At 43.8% G+C, this 15,486-nt stretch overlaps 1 protein-coding gene across 36 annotated transcripts in view; it reads left to right on the top strand.

The window, feature by feature from the left end:
* Positions 1-10,017: 10,017 nt before the first annotated feature.
* Positions 10,018-15,486, top strand: part of LOC310888960 (vasculin-like) — a 59,781-nt gene continuing 54,312 nt past the window's right edge. For 3 of the 36 annotated variants that reach the window (XM_083852650.1, XM_083852647.1, XM_083852648.1), the window contains exons 1-4: positions 10,044-11,317; positions 12,148-12,452; positions 13,114-13,180; positions 13,905-13,972. The gene's annotated coding sequence lies outside the window, so the exon portion shown is untranslated. The other 33 variants (XM_083852642.1, XM_083852631.1, XM_083852652.1 and 30 more) reach the window with 27 other exon arrangements.

Here is a 15,486-nt window from a genome sequence, read left to right as displayed (position 1 = left end):
ACTGGACCAATTCCTAGGTCCCAATACTTATACCTGGGAAGAAATACAGTCCATTTTAGGGATCTTATTTACTGTCGAGGAAAAAGGAATGATTAGGCAAGCTGGAATGAGAATGTGGGAGAGACAGAATCAGGCAGGACCCCCAGGAGACCAAAAATGGCCAAACGTGGATCCCCACTGGGATCATCAACAACCCCAAGGAAGACAGAATATGAGGGATTTGAGAACATTAATCATACAGGGAATAAGGGAAGCTGTTCCCCGAGGGCAAAACATTAATAAAGCATTTAATGAACAACAAGGGAAAGACGAATCTCCAACAGAATGGTTGGAGAGATTAAGGAGAAGTTTACAAATGTATTCTGGAATTGACCCGAATACAGTGGCTGGAACTGCACTCCTTAGAACGCAATTTGTAGCTAAATCCTGGGGGGACATAAGGAGGAAATTAGAGAAGCTGGAAGATTGGCAAGAGAGGGGATTAGAAGAGTTACTTAGGGAAGCACAGAAAGTATATGTTAGGAGAGATGAGGAAAAACAAAAAGCAAAAGCTAAGATTTTTGTAGCAGCAGTAAGAGAAAGTCAGAGAAATAAGACTCTGTCCGGAGAAAGGAGGGAGAAGGGAATAGAGAAAGCCCCTAGGGGGCAGTCTTGTCGAGAGAAATACACCATTCCCGCTTGTTACTATTGCAACAAGAAGGGACACATTCAGAGGAACTGTCGTAAGCGGGAGCAAGATGAGAAAACATTCAAAGAAGAATAGGGGTGTCAGGGGCTATATCTTCTGGGGACGTCAACATCAACGGAGCCCTTGATAAAACTACTAATTGGTCCCCATAAAGAGGAAGTTTTGTTTTTAGTGGACACAGGAGCTGAAAAATCTACTATTCAAAAACTTCCAAAAGGAGTAGAGGAAGGGAACAATTATATGTCAGTGATAGGGGCAAAAGGAGAGCCTTTTAGAGTGCCTGTCTTGAAAAATGTAAAAGTAGAAACTGGGAAGAAAACTTATGTTAATGATTTTCTTTTGCTCCCTGAAGCGGAGTACAATTTACTGGGGAGAGATTTGATTTTAAGATTGAATTTGAGCATTCAGAGTCAAGGGGACGAATTGCAGATTAAATTATACACTTTGACACAAAAAGATGAAGAAGTCATTAACCCTTTAGTATGGTATAAGGAGGGGGAGACTGGAAGGATAGAAATGGACCCCATAAATATTCAAATAATGGATCCCCATCGTCCAATCCGAGTCAAACAATACCCTATACCAATGGAGGGTCGAAAGGGGTTAAAACCTGTGGTTGACAGACTTCTGGAAAAAGGAACTTTAGAACCGTGCATGTCGCCTCATAATACACCCATCCTCCCCGTAAAAAAATCGGATGGGTCATACAGGATGGTGCAAGACCTGAGAGCTGTAAATCAGCGAACACTCGCTAAATTCCCTGTGGTGGCAAATCCTTATACTTTATTGAGTCGCATATCTCCCAAACATACCTGGTATAGTGTAATAGATCTGAAAGATGCATTTTGGGCCTGCCCTCTGGATGAGAGATCCAGAGATTATTTTGCCTTCGAGTGGGAGGACCCCGAAACGGGACGAAAACAACAATTAAGATGGACTGTGCTACCACAGGGGTTTACAGAGTCACCAAATCTATTTGGACAAACTTTAGAAAAAATTTTACAAGATTTCACGTTACCTAGGGGGGTCAAATTATTGCAATATGTGGATGATCTATTAATAGCAGGAGAAACTGAAGAGGGAACCCGAGAAGCTACTATTAAATTGCTAAACTTTTTAGGGGAAAGGAGATTAAAGGTGTCTTGATTGAAATTACAGTTTGTGGAACAGGAAGTAAAATACTTGGGGCACTGGCTGAGTAAGGGGAAAAAGAAATTAGATCCTGACAGGGTATTAGGGATTCTATCTTTAAGACCCCCACAAACTAAAAAGGAAATTCGGCAAGTATTGGGATTATTAGGATATTGTAGACCGTGGCTTGAAGGCTACAGTGAAAAGGTCAAATTCTTATATGAGAAATTAACTAATAACCAGCTTAAGTGGTTCACAGAGGATGATCAGAAATTTGAGGAAATAAAAAGGGCTTTAATACAGGCACCTGTACTGAGCCTTCCAGATCTGGAAAAACCTTTCTATCTCTTTGTAAATACATCGAACCAAACAGCATATGGAGTTCTCACTCAAGATTGGGCAGGGATTAAGAAACCTGTAGGGTATTGCTCTAGGTTGCTTGATCCAGTAAGTAGAGGGTGGCCTGCTTGTCTTCAAGCTCTGGTCGCTACAGCATTACTAATAGAAGAAGTTAGGAAGATTACCTTTAGTGCTCCTTTAAAGGTGTATACTCCACACAATGTTAGAAGTGTCTTACAGCAAAAAGCAGAAAAATGGTTAACGGATAGTCGGATCCTAAAGTATGAAGCAATACTAATTGACTCACCTGACTTAGAACTGAGGGTAACCTCTGCTCAGAGCCCAGCACAATTTTTGTTCGGAGAACCACAGGAGGGAGTACAACATAACTGTTTAGAGGTAATTGAGACTCAGACAACAGTGAGGCCGGATTTAAAGGATGCTGAGTTGGAGAAAGGAGAGGCACTGTTTGTAGATGGCTCCTCCCGAGTAGTGGAAGGAAAAAGAAAATCAGGATATGCAATAATTAATAAGAACTTAGAACCTGTGGAATCCGGACCTTTGAGCCCATCATGGTCAGCTCAGGCTTGTGAGCTGTATGCCCTATGTAGGGCCCTGGAACTATTAAAAGGGAAAAGTGGGACGATATATACAGACTCTAAATATGCATATGGGGTGGTCCATACTTTTGGAAAAATTTGGGAAGAAAGAGGTCTAATTAATACTCAAGGGAGGAATCTTATACATCAAGAGTTAATAATAAAAATTTTAAGGGCATTAAGAGAACCAAAGGAGATAGCAGTGGTACATGTAAGAGGACACCAAAAGGGATTGGATTATCGAATCAGAGGAAATAATCTAGCAGATAAGGAGGCCCAGGAAGCAGCCCTGAGGACTCAGGTTGTTAAAATCAATGTGATACGAGAGGAAGAAAGGCGAGAAAGAGAAGAAAAGAAATTTACCCCTGAAGAACAAGCAAAATTGGAGAAAATAGGGGCTAAGTTAGAACAAGGAGAATGGACACTGCCTGACGGGCGAGAGATATTGCCAAAAGCCTATGCGAGGCAAATACTGGAACGTTTACATGCACAAACACATTGGGGTATGAAGGCATTAAGCGATCATTTCCTTAAACAATTTGGTTGCATTGGAATTTTTGAAATAGCGAAACAAATTACACAAGGTTGTTTAACTTGTCAGAAAATAAATAAGAAAGTGTTTCGACAAGCAGCTATGGGAGGGAGAAAAACAGCTTATAGGCCTTTCGAGAAAGTACAAGTTGATTTCACTGAATTGCCCAAGGTAGGGAGAATGAAATATCTATTGGTAATCGTAGATCATTTAACACAATGGGTAGAAGCTTATCCTGTAGCACGAGCTACTGCACAGACAGTGGTAAAAATTTTATTGGAACATTTAATACCAAGGTATGGGATAATCCAGTACATTGATTCTGATCAGGGCACACACTTTACTTCTAAAATAATAAAATTGTTGTGTCAATCATTAGGTATTCAGTGGGAATACCACACTCCCTGGCACCCACAGAGCTCAGGGAAAGTAGAAAGGATGAATCAAACAATAAAACAACAATTGACTAAGTTAATGATCGAGACACAGCTGCCCTGGACGAAATGCTTACCATTGGCACTTTTAAACATAAGAACTAAACCACACAGTGAGACTGGATTATCATCATATGAAATGTTATATGGTATGCCTTATTCTCAAGGGATGCCCCTAGGGAACAATGTAATTGAGGATCATAGTATCCAGAAATACATAATTACCATTGGAAGGAGATTACAGGAGCTAAGAGAAATTGGGATGATGACTCAGACACCACCTTTAGGATTTGCTATTCATAAGATACAACCAGGAGACAAGGTCTTAATAAAAACCTGGAGAGAAGAATCATTGAACCCCCGATGGGAGGGACCGTACCTTGTTTTACTTACTACTGAAACAGCTGTGAGAACAGCAGAAAGGGGTTGGACCCACGCATCCAGAATAAAAGGACCAATAACTACCGAAGCCTGGAGGGTTGAGTCCACTCCTGGGGAACTGAAACTGAGATTAAAGAGGAACTGATATCCCAGCAATAAGGTTCTGCATGAAGTAAGGGCACTGGATAAAGAGGACAAGTCTGAAGGGAGGAAAGGGAGAAGGCAAGACCGGGGTAGGACCCTCCACTGCGGTGTGTATGGTCTACCGAGGGAGGCAACCCCTATGGGTATTGACTGCCGAGTGAGAGGGCCTCGACCGGACTTCTCCCGCGCTAAGATCAGGTTGTCCTGAGAAAAGTAACATGAGAACCTCTTAAACCCATAATGAAATTGTGATTAGTTTTTCCAGGAGCTGGATCACCCCGAAGGGCTGAATGGTAACACAAGCTCTGAAAGCGGGCCCAACCTCATGATTGAAGGCGTTTCCCACACTCTCAAGATTGGACGACGAAAAAGGATAAGAAATGCTATACTTTCTGGTATTGTTTTTACAGGGGCAATTGGGCCATGGGCAAGAATGGAGGAATAACTTTTTCACTTTGGGGGAGGAAGTGGCTAGGGCCTTTAACCTTAGTAACTGCTGGATTTGTGGAGGACCGGGGGGAACTGAAAGTTGGCCCTGGGTAGCAGGCCCAGTTGAACCCAAGTGGTGGGTCAGTAATCTGAGCGAAGTTCATAATGGGACGCAATTTTGGAAAGAGGAAGGAGGCCCATGGCAGTTGCACTCGTCAGCTCGGGGTGTATACTGCTTGAACAGAACAGGAACAGTGGCGGTGGGAAAAAGCATTTGCAATTGGACTCTGTCTCCTGGATATGATTGTACCGATCCTGGATGTAGTCCTATAAACTGTACAGCACGTAGTGGGAAATGGAACACCACACATGTTCAGCTGAGAAATGGGACTTGGCTGAAATGCTCATACAGAGAATTTTTTGGATCCGGATGTAAAACTGTGGCAAGAGCACAAGCGGGGGGACAATTTGATGGTCAAATCTTGAGCTGTCAGCGCGATAACACCACTAAGGAACAGCATGTGGTGCGGGTCTATCGCTGGAGATGGCAGAATGAGAATGGGAGGCGAGTGTTCTTTAAGCATTTCTGGTCAGCTTATAATATAACTGGCCACCAAGGAGAACTGAATTGTGACTGTAAGTGGAAACCCGATGCGGGAGCTTGGAAGTGCGCATATACGAGTACGAACGGGGCAGACATTGTAACAGGACCACTCGGTAACAAGGACACTCTGTATTATCATGCCCCAAGGGCTAAAAAGGGATGGAATGGTCCTTTTCCAAATGGGACATGGGCCCTAAAGGGACATTATTGGGTGTGTGGCAAACATGCTTACAAGAGGCTACCTGAAAATTGGTCGGGAATATGCTATGTGGGGTACATAAGACCCTTGTTCTTTTTATTGTCACAAACACAAGGAGATCATTTAGGAATAAGATTATATGATGACCTGAACAGAGTGAAACGATCTATAGATACTTCCTTAACCGGGGGTAGTGCCCAAGAATGGGGAAAGGATGAATGGCCTCCTGAAAGAATCATACAGCATTATGGGCCAGCCACCTGGAACCCGAATGAGTTGATATCAGGAGCCCGAGAACCTATTTATAATTTGAACCGAATAATTAGGTTGCAAGCTATCCTCGAAGTTGTAACAAATCAAACAGCGACAGCCTTGGATCTTTTGGCTGACCAATCCACTCAAATGAGAAATGCTATATTCCAACATAGAATGGTCTTAGACTATTTACTAGCAGAAGAAGGGGGAGTATGTGGAAAACTGAACGATTCTAATTGTTGTCTACAGATTGATGATAATGGAAAAGTGGTCAAGCAGATAACAAAGGAAATTAGAAAGCTAGCCCACGTCCCAGTACAAACTTGGAAGGGTATGGATTGGGATTTCTTTTCATGGTTGCCTGGTGAACCATGGGTTAAAAGGATGCTGTTTTTATTTTTATGTGGTATAGTGACATTATTGTTTATACCTTGTATGATACCTTGCTTTACGTTGTTGATACGGCGAGTAATAAATAGCACCCAATTTGTGATGACTTCAGTGGAGAGAAAAGGTGACGTGTCGATAATGATGCTTAAGAAGTGGACACCCCGAGAACTGACTGATGAAATCCAATTGTTACTGACAAAGGTTGAAGGAGAGACACGAATTGATGATTAAAAAAAAAAAAAAAAGGGAGGAATTGTAAGAAATGGTCCAGCAATTCGTGCCACTAAGGGGTTTTGAAGGGTTAACATTGAGGCCTGGGTTTAGGCGAGAAGAGAACAAAGGGATTTCTTCGGAGAAAAACTGCTGACTTTGCACGAATGTGCAGTAACTTCTGACAGCCGGCCAAGAGACCACTAGATAAGGAGGAAGAATATGAGCCTCCCTGTCTCCCTGTCCGAGCGGCCCCCGAGAAAGTAACAGAGACTGATAAGCAGGTGCACCTGGAAGGACGTCGGATTCGGGAAACCAATTATAATAACCTTGCCTCTTTTAGAAGTAGTAATAAATATGTATTAGCCTAGGAGTATAAAAAATTAGATGCCTTACGTAACGGGTGTGCGTCCCGGTGGAGCAGAGACTCCCGGCGCACCCAGCGCTGTTTGCTTGCCTCTATTCGTTTAATAAATTGTAAACTCTGATTGTAATCCTATTTGGGACTCAGTCATTTATAACACCCCCCTGCTCCTCGCTGTGGGCATTCGGTGGCAAGATGCCCCGTGGCTCGACAGCGAAAACACCGTTTTCGCCCGGTTTTAAGTGCAGTAGCAAAGGCTCCGGCCAAAGCGGCAGTGTGATGTTCTATGGATCCGACTCGATTGCAAGCCTCTATCATTTGTACCAGTGTAGTATTAGCAGGCAGGGCTTGGAGTATTTTCTTACAGTCTGTGTTTGCATTTTCTACCGCCAGTTTTAGTATAAGGGCCTCTTTGGCCTCGCGGTTGTCAATTTGTTTGTCCAAAGCGTCTCGCAGTCTATCAATGAATTGCATATAAGGCTCGGTAATTTGTTGCCTAATGCTGGTAAACGATGGCTCGGCTTTTCCAACTTCAGGCAACTTCAACATAGCCTGGAAGGCCAGAGACGCGGACTGCCGCAAGATGGCATCGTCGAGCCTAGCCTGCAATCTCGGATCAAATAACGGCTCAGCCCCCATCAACTGTGGGATCCCGGCTCCCAAGAGGGGGTCGCCGGGCTGCCGGTCCAGGTTACGCAGGGCGGCCAATTCGCACGCTTCTTTCCATTTTTGCTCCCACAGTAATTTTTGTGTTGGCGTTAAAATCATCGCGGCTATCTGATGGCAATCGTACGGCACCAGCAAGTGACCAGTCATAACATTTTCTAACAATGACTGAGTAAATGGTGCGTGTAATCCATATGTAGTCACAGTCTTTCTTAATTCTTTAATTAGGTCCCAGTGGAAGGCATTATATTCATTTGGACCGTTGGGTCGCACCTGCACCGGGAAAGCCATTCCCACCGGGTCCCCGTCTTTTAGAGCTTCCCGGCGCACCAGCTCCCATCGTTCCCGCGGGTCGAAAGCTCGGGCCCCCAGGGAGGCATTATCGGGGGCAGGCAAGGCGGGAGTCGAGGGGGTCAGCGGGGAGGGGCTCTGCGGTGGCGGTCCGCAGCCCTCTTCCTTGTCATCCCCCAGGTCTATCAAACTGCACCGCTCTGGTGACCTTGCAGGCTCTGATCTCAGTTCGGCTGCTGTTATTGCCTGGGCAGCGGCGTTCTGTACTTCCTTTTCTGCCTGCCACGATCTTAAAGTCTCAGTCACCAGCCGCCACATAGTCATCACCTCAGCAGCATTAGTATCCCCACTGGACGCTGCTTCCCATATTTTTTCCCCCGCTTGGTCCCAAGTTTTTACATCAAATACTCTGGAAGCCATTGAGGGGAGCCCTTGTTTTCGCAAAAATTTCAATAATAGCTTTATCTTAAACGGATCAGATTTTACTCCCCTGTCTATTAGGAGTTGTGTTAGTAGTTTCACTATAGCCTCTTCCTCTGCCAAAAGGCTAGCTCCCATGATTAATGCCCAGCCGCTCACCTGTCCTTCAGGTGATGTCCCAGGGTTGAAGCTGCAGTCCAGCTGCGAGCTTGATTCATTCGGCTGGGTTCCCTTCGGACGCTCGTGCAGCGCTGCTCCTCCCCTATCACGTCGGAGTCACCATTTAAAGACACGGACTCCTGATGGCTCTTCAACAGCAGGACATTTATTGCCCTTTTTCACCACTACATATACTTTCCCCGTAGCCCCACGCGCTGTCCACGCGCCCGAATCTGTCTTACAATTGGTTAGAGACCCTCAGACACGCTCCTCGAGCCAGCCAGCAATTGGCCACTGCCCAAAGCTCATCTTTAACACTGTAGCCAATTTACTTTATCTCGACCTTGCTCAAGTTTTTGGTTCTAGCGCTGTTTTCCTCATTATCGCTACCTCAGGGACGTGTGAAACAGTGCAAAGCCACCTGCGAATTCCTTTCCCACAAAACAGCACAAAGCTCCCTGCGAATTCCTTTCCCACAGGTTTTCTCATTTTTAATGCTGGAATTCTCATGTATCTTTCTACTTTCTTGTTAATTTTTGCTTTCTAGTGATTTTATTTTCAGAGAATATATATGTCTGCAAAACCCATTTAAAAAATCCTAAGATTTGTCAGGATGCCGAGATTTTTGTCTAAAAATCAATCCATCATTTCAGTTCCTACAATAATTTAAATTAAATAGAGGAAACTGCCAATAAAAGAAAATACAGAATCAAATGCAGGTTCTGAAAACACTTGCCAGTACAATTTCTAATGACATTTAAGCATATTATTGTATATTTTTTATGCAACCAATTGCAAAATAGTTTGACTTGCTGTTGTGGTTTAACCCGGTCGGCAGCTAAACACCACACAGCCGTTCGCTCACCCTCCCCCCTCCCTCTCTGGGATGGGGGAGAGAAACGGGAAAGTGAAGCCTGTGAGTTGAGATAAAGACAGTTTATTAAGACAGGAAAAAAAATAATTATTATTATTATTATTATGATAATAGTACTACTATTAATAATGTGTACGATGTGATGCACAAGTGATGCGCAATGGAATTGCTCACCACCTGCCGACCGATGCCCGGCCTATCCCCTAGCTTTGTGCTGTTTCACACGTCGCTGAGTTAGAGATAATGAGGAAAACAGCGGTAGAACCAAAAACTTGAGCAAGGTCGAGATAAAGTAAATTGGCTACAGTGTTAAAGATGAGCTTTGGGCAGTGGCCAATTGCTGGCTGGCTGGAGGCGCGTGTCTGAGGGTCTCTAACCAATTGTAAGACAGATTCGGGCGCGTGGACAGCGCGTGGGGCTACGGGGATATGTATATGTATAAGTATAAGTATATGTAGTAGTGAAAATTGGCAATAAAGGGTCTCCTATTCGAGAGCCATCAGGAGTCCGTGTCGTGCATCCCTTCAAATAATAATAATAACGGTAATAGTATTAACAATAATAATGTGTAAGAAAACAAGTGATGCACAATGCAATTGCTCACCACCTGCTGACCGATGCCCTGCCTATCCCCGAGCAGCCGGCCCCCCCACCCCGGCCAGCCACCCCTATATATTGTTTAGCATGACGTCAGATGGTATGGAATACCCCTTTGGCCAGTTTGGGTCAGCTGTCCTGGGTCTGTCCCCTCCCAGCTCCTGCTGCACCCCCAGCCTGCTCGCTGGCAGGACAGAGCGAGAAGCCGAAAAGTCCTTGGCCTGGTGTAAGCACTGCTCTGCAACAATTAAAACATCAGCATGTTATCAGCACTCTTCTCATCCTAATCTAAAACATAGCACCCTACCAGCTACTAGGAGGAAAATTAACTCTATCCTAACTGAAACCAGGACACTTGCAATGGAAGTGAGTTTTCCAAATTGCACAGCGTAATTTCAGACATTTAGCTTCCAGGCCAAATGAAGGTGCATCGTACTTCTGACGCAGGGAAAACTCAATAACCAAAGTTATTAAGCAGGTATTCTTTATTATGGCGGTGGGCGTGTGGGGGATCGCTCCACCTAACACACACCAAGGGTTACTGGCGGTGTGCTTATATTAGTAGGACAAATACATATTCGTTTCATTTCCCGTAAGGCTCTTGCATATTCATCAGGTCTCTGAAGAATCATTAACGTATTTTCCCGCACCTATTCACATGCATACTGGAGTCCTTGGGTGGTCGTCGGGCGTACTCTGGTGGTCTTTTGATGAAGGCCAGATGTCTTCCTTGCTGCTAAACTCCTGACCCTTCCTTTATTTGGCAGACTTCAGCAGTCAAGCCAGTTCTTGCTGGTTCCATTATCTATGCATAGAGTCTTTTACTCCCCTATCTTTGGGGTCGTTAACATACCATTGTGGTAGCTAAGACCTACGGAATCAACATCCTTTATCTTGTTCCCTGTCTCACTTCTTTAAAAAAGGCACGCGTCAAATGATTGCAATATGCTAAACATATTTTCACTCATAAGTTCAAGCTATTTTTATAAATTTAATGAAAATGCTGTTTTTTTAGTTAGTTTGTTTAAACGGTGATACTGGGCTCTCACTAGTTTCAAATCCGGCGAGCAGGGTGACTTAACTCTGTTGCCTTTGCTAGCAGCGCTCAACCAGCAGCTGCGGGCAGCGGCCGGGCCGCGCGGTTCCCGACGCAGGGGCGGGAGGTGTTCTACCGGCCTCTTCCGCCCACATCCGCGGGAAGATCGTAATGCGCGCATCTTTCAGCGGCGTCTGGGATGGTTTGTATGATCGCGGCCTGAGCGTTCGTTTCAGTGACCGGTTCTGGCCACTCGGCGGCTCGTACCAGGGCACGGCCGCTGGGACCAGTAAGGCTGCGCCGCCGCACAACTCATTACGTCGGTGCCGGGAACTCCCGCGGGCGAGGCAGGATGCGCGTTAGGGACCGTCCCCGCCGTCCCGCGTTGAACGTTCGGAATTGTTCTCGTAACGTCACGGCAGAGAGCTCCTGCCGCGAGGTAGGGTCGCACACCTCGTCGGCGGCCAGTAAGCCCCGTCTCAGGCTCCTGTGGAATCGCGCGGCAGCTCTCGCGAGGTTTGGGCGCGCTGAACGTTGTAGCTCGGAGTGGTGCCATTTGGGGAGTGAGGTGACTGGTGTGTGTATATATGTGTTTGCGTGTGGGGTGTTCTCGTGTCTGGGGGTTCTTCGTGGTTCTTGGGGGGTGGAGGGCCGCTGTTGCTGCGTACGGTGTGGCGGCAACAGCGGCGGCAGCAGTAGCAGCCGCCGCCAGGGAGCAGAGGTGGAGTATCTAGGGTGGGTGCTACTGTGAGGGGTGTGGGGCCGCCCCGCTTCTTCCCTTGCCGTAGGGTCCCGTGTGGCGGGAGGTCCGCCCTAGGGAAGGCGGGGGGAGCCCTCCTTGGGGAGGCAGGTCTGGCGGAGCCCTTCACGACTCCCGACGCTTATCAGCAGCAAAAGCTCTCGCGGAGAAGCTAGGGATTTCCCTGGGCTGTTCCCCCACGCTGCGGCCGGCCGGCTGCCTGCCTCGGTGCTGCTCCCTGCGGCTCGGGATTCCTCGGGCAGCCCCCGCCGCTTTTTCGGGTTTGCTCCGTGCTTTGTTTGCTGTCTCTAGTCTGGGTCAGCGCCTTCCTCCTGGGGTGTCCTGCGGACTGATTTTTTTCCCCAATAAAATGAGAAACGTCCTTTTCTTTTCGGTTGGTTTTTCGCTTCCTCGGAGACCGGAGGAGATGCCTGCTTCTTTTAGAAGGGTAGGAGAACGTTAGCAGTGAAGTGCTGCATTCTCCGGTAAATACGCCTGCTGCGCTCTCCGGGGTGTGAGTGCAGGTTTCACTAGCCTTCTGTATTGGGATTTTGTTGCCTGACTGCATGCGTGTTTACTTTTTAAGATTCAGATATATCTATTTGTCTGTAATGCCGATTAGGATTTCAAAAGTGAAAACTGATGGCTCTGGTTCTTTTCCCTTAGGTAATTTGGATTACAGAGAGAGCCCTGGATGTTTGGCTTGTTTTGCCTTAGCTGGTAGGGAGGAAGAATGGTGGAAGTCGACCTGCTGTAGTTGCTTTTTTTTGAAAGTGGGGAGATATCGGACACTGATTGTGGATTACTTGTCCAAGTGTATCCTCCTGAAAAGGCTTCTGGAACAATCAGTAGGCATCTGGAAAGTGAATTGGAAGTTCGAAGTTGTGAGCTTTCTCTTTCTAGAAACACAGAGCAGTTCACCCTTGGACACTTCTGTTCGCATGTCATGGATACATGGCTGAATGTATCAGGTGTGGAATGCTTTGGCTGTCAAAATAATGCGCTTCTTGGCTTTTAGTTACTTTTTTCTTCCAAGCAACGTTCTGTCTGAGTCATAGGCATAACTAGTTTTGTGAACTGACTTCAGGTTAAGTGCAGCCTGAGTCACTGTGTAGATATTGCTGAAAAGTTTCATGGCAGATATTCCCCCCCCCCCCTTTTTTTTTTGATTTTCTGATATAGCCTTTTGTCATTTTTGCACTAAGACCTATTTTCTAAATGAAACAGTAATTTGTTCATAGCTACTTCTGTTGAAAAATGTTGTTGCCAATAAGTAATATAGTGATATCCAGATAGCTGTTGTTTACAAATGTCTCTGCTCTCTGAAATCAGGAAATGCTACTTAGTTCAGATGTGAAACTTGTTTTTTTGGCTTTACAGTTTACAGTATAAAAAGTGTGTTTATTTCATCTGGAGCTGATGCTTCTTACAGTGATATGTATATGGAATAGATGAGAGGAGAAGCTTTCAGAAAGAAACACAGTCTTCTTAAGTTAGAGACTTGGCAAACTTTGTAAATAGCCTTGCAGAATCTGTAAGCAAGAAGGATGGGTAGCTGATTCCTGTGATGTCAAATTTATGTCTAACAGCTACGAATGTAGTATCAACAATAACTTGTGATATTATCTCAAGGAAAACAAACTGGAAAAATATAAATTGCGTGGTGCTAACGACACCTTGTGTCGTCCTCTTGGATTAGGTAAGTATTGTAGTGTTCATAAACCAATTTACACTTGAATAAATATTTTGTTGGTAGAATGGTTAAATCAGTAACATTCTCTGCCTAGAGGATGCTGTTTTTTTTTTTTGAGAACATTGAAATGAGCTTGCAGAATCTAGGTTTTATTTGTCAATTAATGGAATATCTGTAAGGATTTGAAGAATACATGCGCTACTACAGAGAGCTATTTGTATGTAGGAGTGTGATTCTTCTGGGAGATTTAAAAAATATATCTAGACTGAATCCATAGGTAACTTATCCCTTTGTGTTAATACTGTAATCTCAACAGTGAGCTGTTACGCTTCTTGAATAGGTCTGTTGGATGGCTTGTCTTTCCATTTTCATTAGGCATTTTTGTAGCGCGAAGGTACTGATAATGTAGCTTTTTAAAACTTATTTCCTTTCACTGTTCTTTGTCACGTATGGAAGCAAGTTTCTGTTCTTTCCATTGATACTGTAAGGTTGTGTTCAGAGTAATTTCCTGTCTGTAATGGGGATGAGTCTGGTTTGAAACTATATCATAACAAAAAAAAATGACCCTCTACGCCCTTCTTGTGAAGGATTTAAAACCAAAAAATATCGGCTAACCAACCAATTTTACGTGTTAGTTGTATTGGTGCCGTCTTCCCCTGTAGTTGATTTCTCAATGTAGATACAGTTAACAGTGGAAATTAATATATATTTGTAATATTTTTCTTTGCAGGCTTGATTTCAGCTGAATTGCTACCGCCTCAAGGAAAATTAAGGTGGACAGAACAACTTAATTCAAAAGTCAGTGGTAATTTTATGTAGTCCCCCCAATTTATTCATAAAGCTTTAAATAATTAAAAATAATTAAAGCATTATTGGGTAGACTATAAATTGAGTGTCTGTTAAAGGTGACACATTTATCGTAGTCACCATCTTTTCAAAAATATTTCAGAGATTGTGCGATACTAAACCATTAGTAATACTGAGCTAATAAAAAAAAAAAGATTTTCTAAGGGCATTGCAAAGATTTTTGAGTATGTGGCTTGTGTTAAAGCCTGGCAGAAGAGTAACTTTAAGCATGGGAAATTGTGCTGAAGGACTGCTACAGTGTGTTTTTTTTTTTCCTGTAATGTTTTATTTTGACTACAAATAAGACTTGCATCTGAATAAATATCCTAAATTTTTTAGGATCACTGAAGTAGTTCTATTCTGTGTTACCTTGTCAGTATCTAAGAGTTGATCTAGCTTCAGTGTTTTGCTTTCTTTGAACGACTTTGCTGTTTTGTTACTTTAACTTCTATCTTTTCAAAACAGCAAAACTGAAATAGGAACTGTTTTAAGATGGATAGGAGTCTTTCTGTAATCTCTTGTGGCTTTTCTGCGTTGAGTTTCTTAGTGTGGCTGGGATTTGAGTGAATGAACTGAGCCACATGTAAAGGAACCAAACTGATAGAATTACCTTCATTACTTTAGCTGGAGTAGTCTGTTTTGCTTTAAACCTTTTGGTGAACGGAAAGAATTCAGGCATAAGTGGCCGTTAGATTTTGTTTATTATATGCCCACAAACATAGTAAAACGCATACTTGTTCTTAATAGAAAAAAAATTGTCTGTTTTTCAAGCTATTAACTTTCAATACAATGAGAAACTTTTACTTCTTGATGGGGGGTTCACGTTGAAACTGAGGAACTACATCCCCTTACTGCTTGGAATCGCATCTTTCTCTGGACTCTTTCTCTTGTGGATGTTTTGAAGTTTGCCTTTTAGCTTTATTAAGTTATTTATTTAATCCTACCAGCAACCAGAAAGATGTATTCTTTTTTTTCCTCTTTTTATACTGTTTGCACTTACAAAGTGCAACTGTTCTGATCTGTATGCATATGCATTTGACGTGGTGTGCTTTACAGCTGTGCCCTTGTACACTGAGCAAAATTCAGAGTTGGGTGAAGCCTATTCAGGAGAAAATGCTTAGCATGACGGTCTACTGTAATACCACCTTTAGGTTTTTATTTGTGTAGTGCTGACAGTGCGTTAAGTGGTTTGTAGACAAATATGAAAATAAGGTCCTTGCCCCAGAGAGCTTATACTTTAAGCCTTTATTTAAACGTACCTTTTGTATTGGAATAAACTAAGTGGAATTAAATCTGTAAAATGATGTAGGGAAACTGTGCAGATACTTAGCTTTCTTAGTGCTCCATGAGCTAATGTACTTGAAGTTCCTTTTTTTCCTCTCCCTTCTAGTGCGTTGCTTCTATTTTAAAATGTGTGGATAAAACAGTTTGACAATTATAATTTATCAGGGATGTCTGGGGAAGTT

Source organism: Anser anser, assembly GCF_964211835.1.
Source record: "Anser anser genome assembly, contig: SUPER_W_unloc_8, whole genome shotgun sequence".
NCBI lineage: Eukaryota > Metazoa > Chordata > Aves > Anseriformes > Anatidae > Anser > Anser anser.
This window is presented reverse-complemented; position numbering and strand designations above follow the sequence as displayed.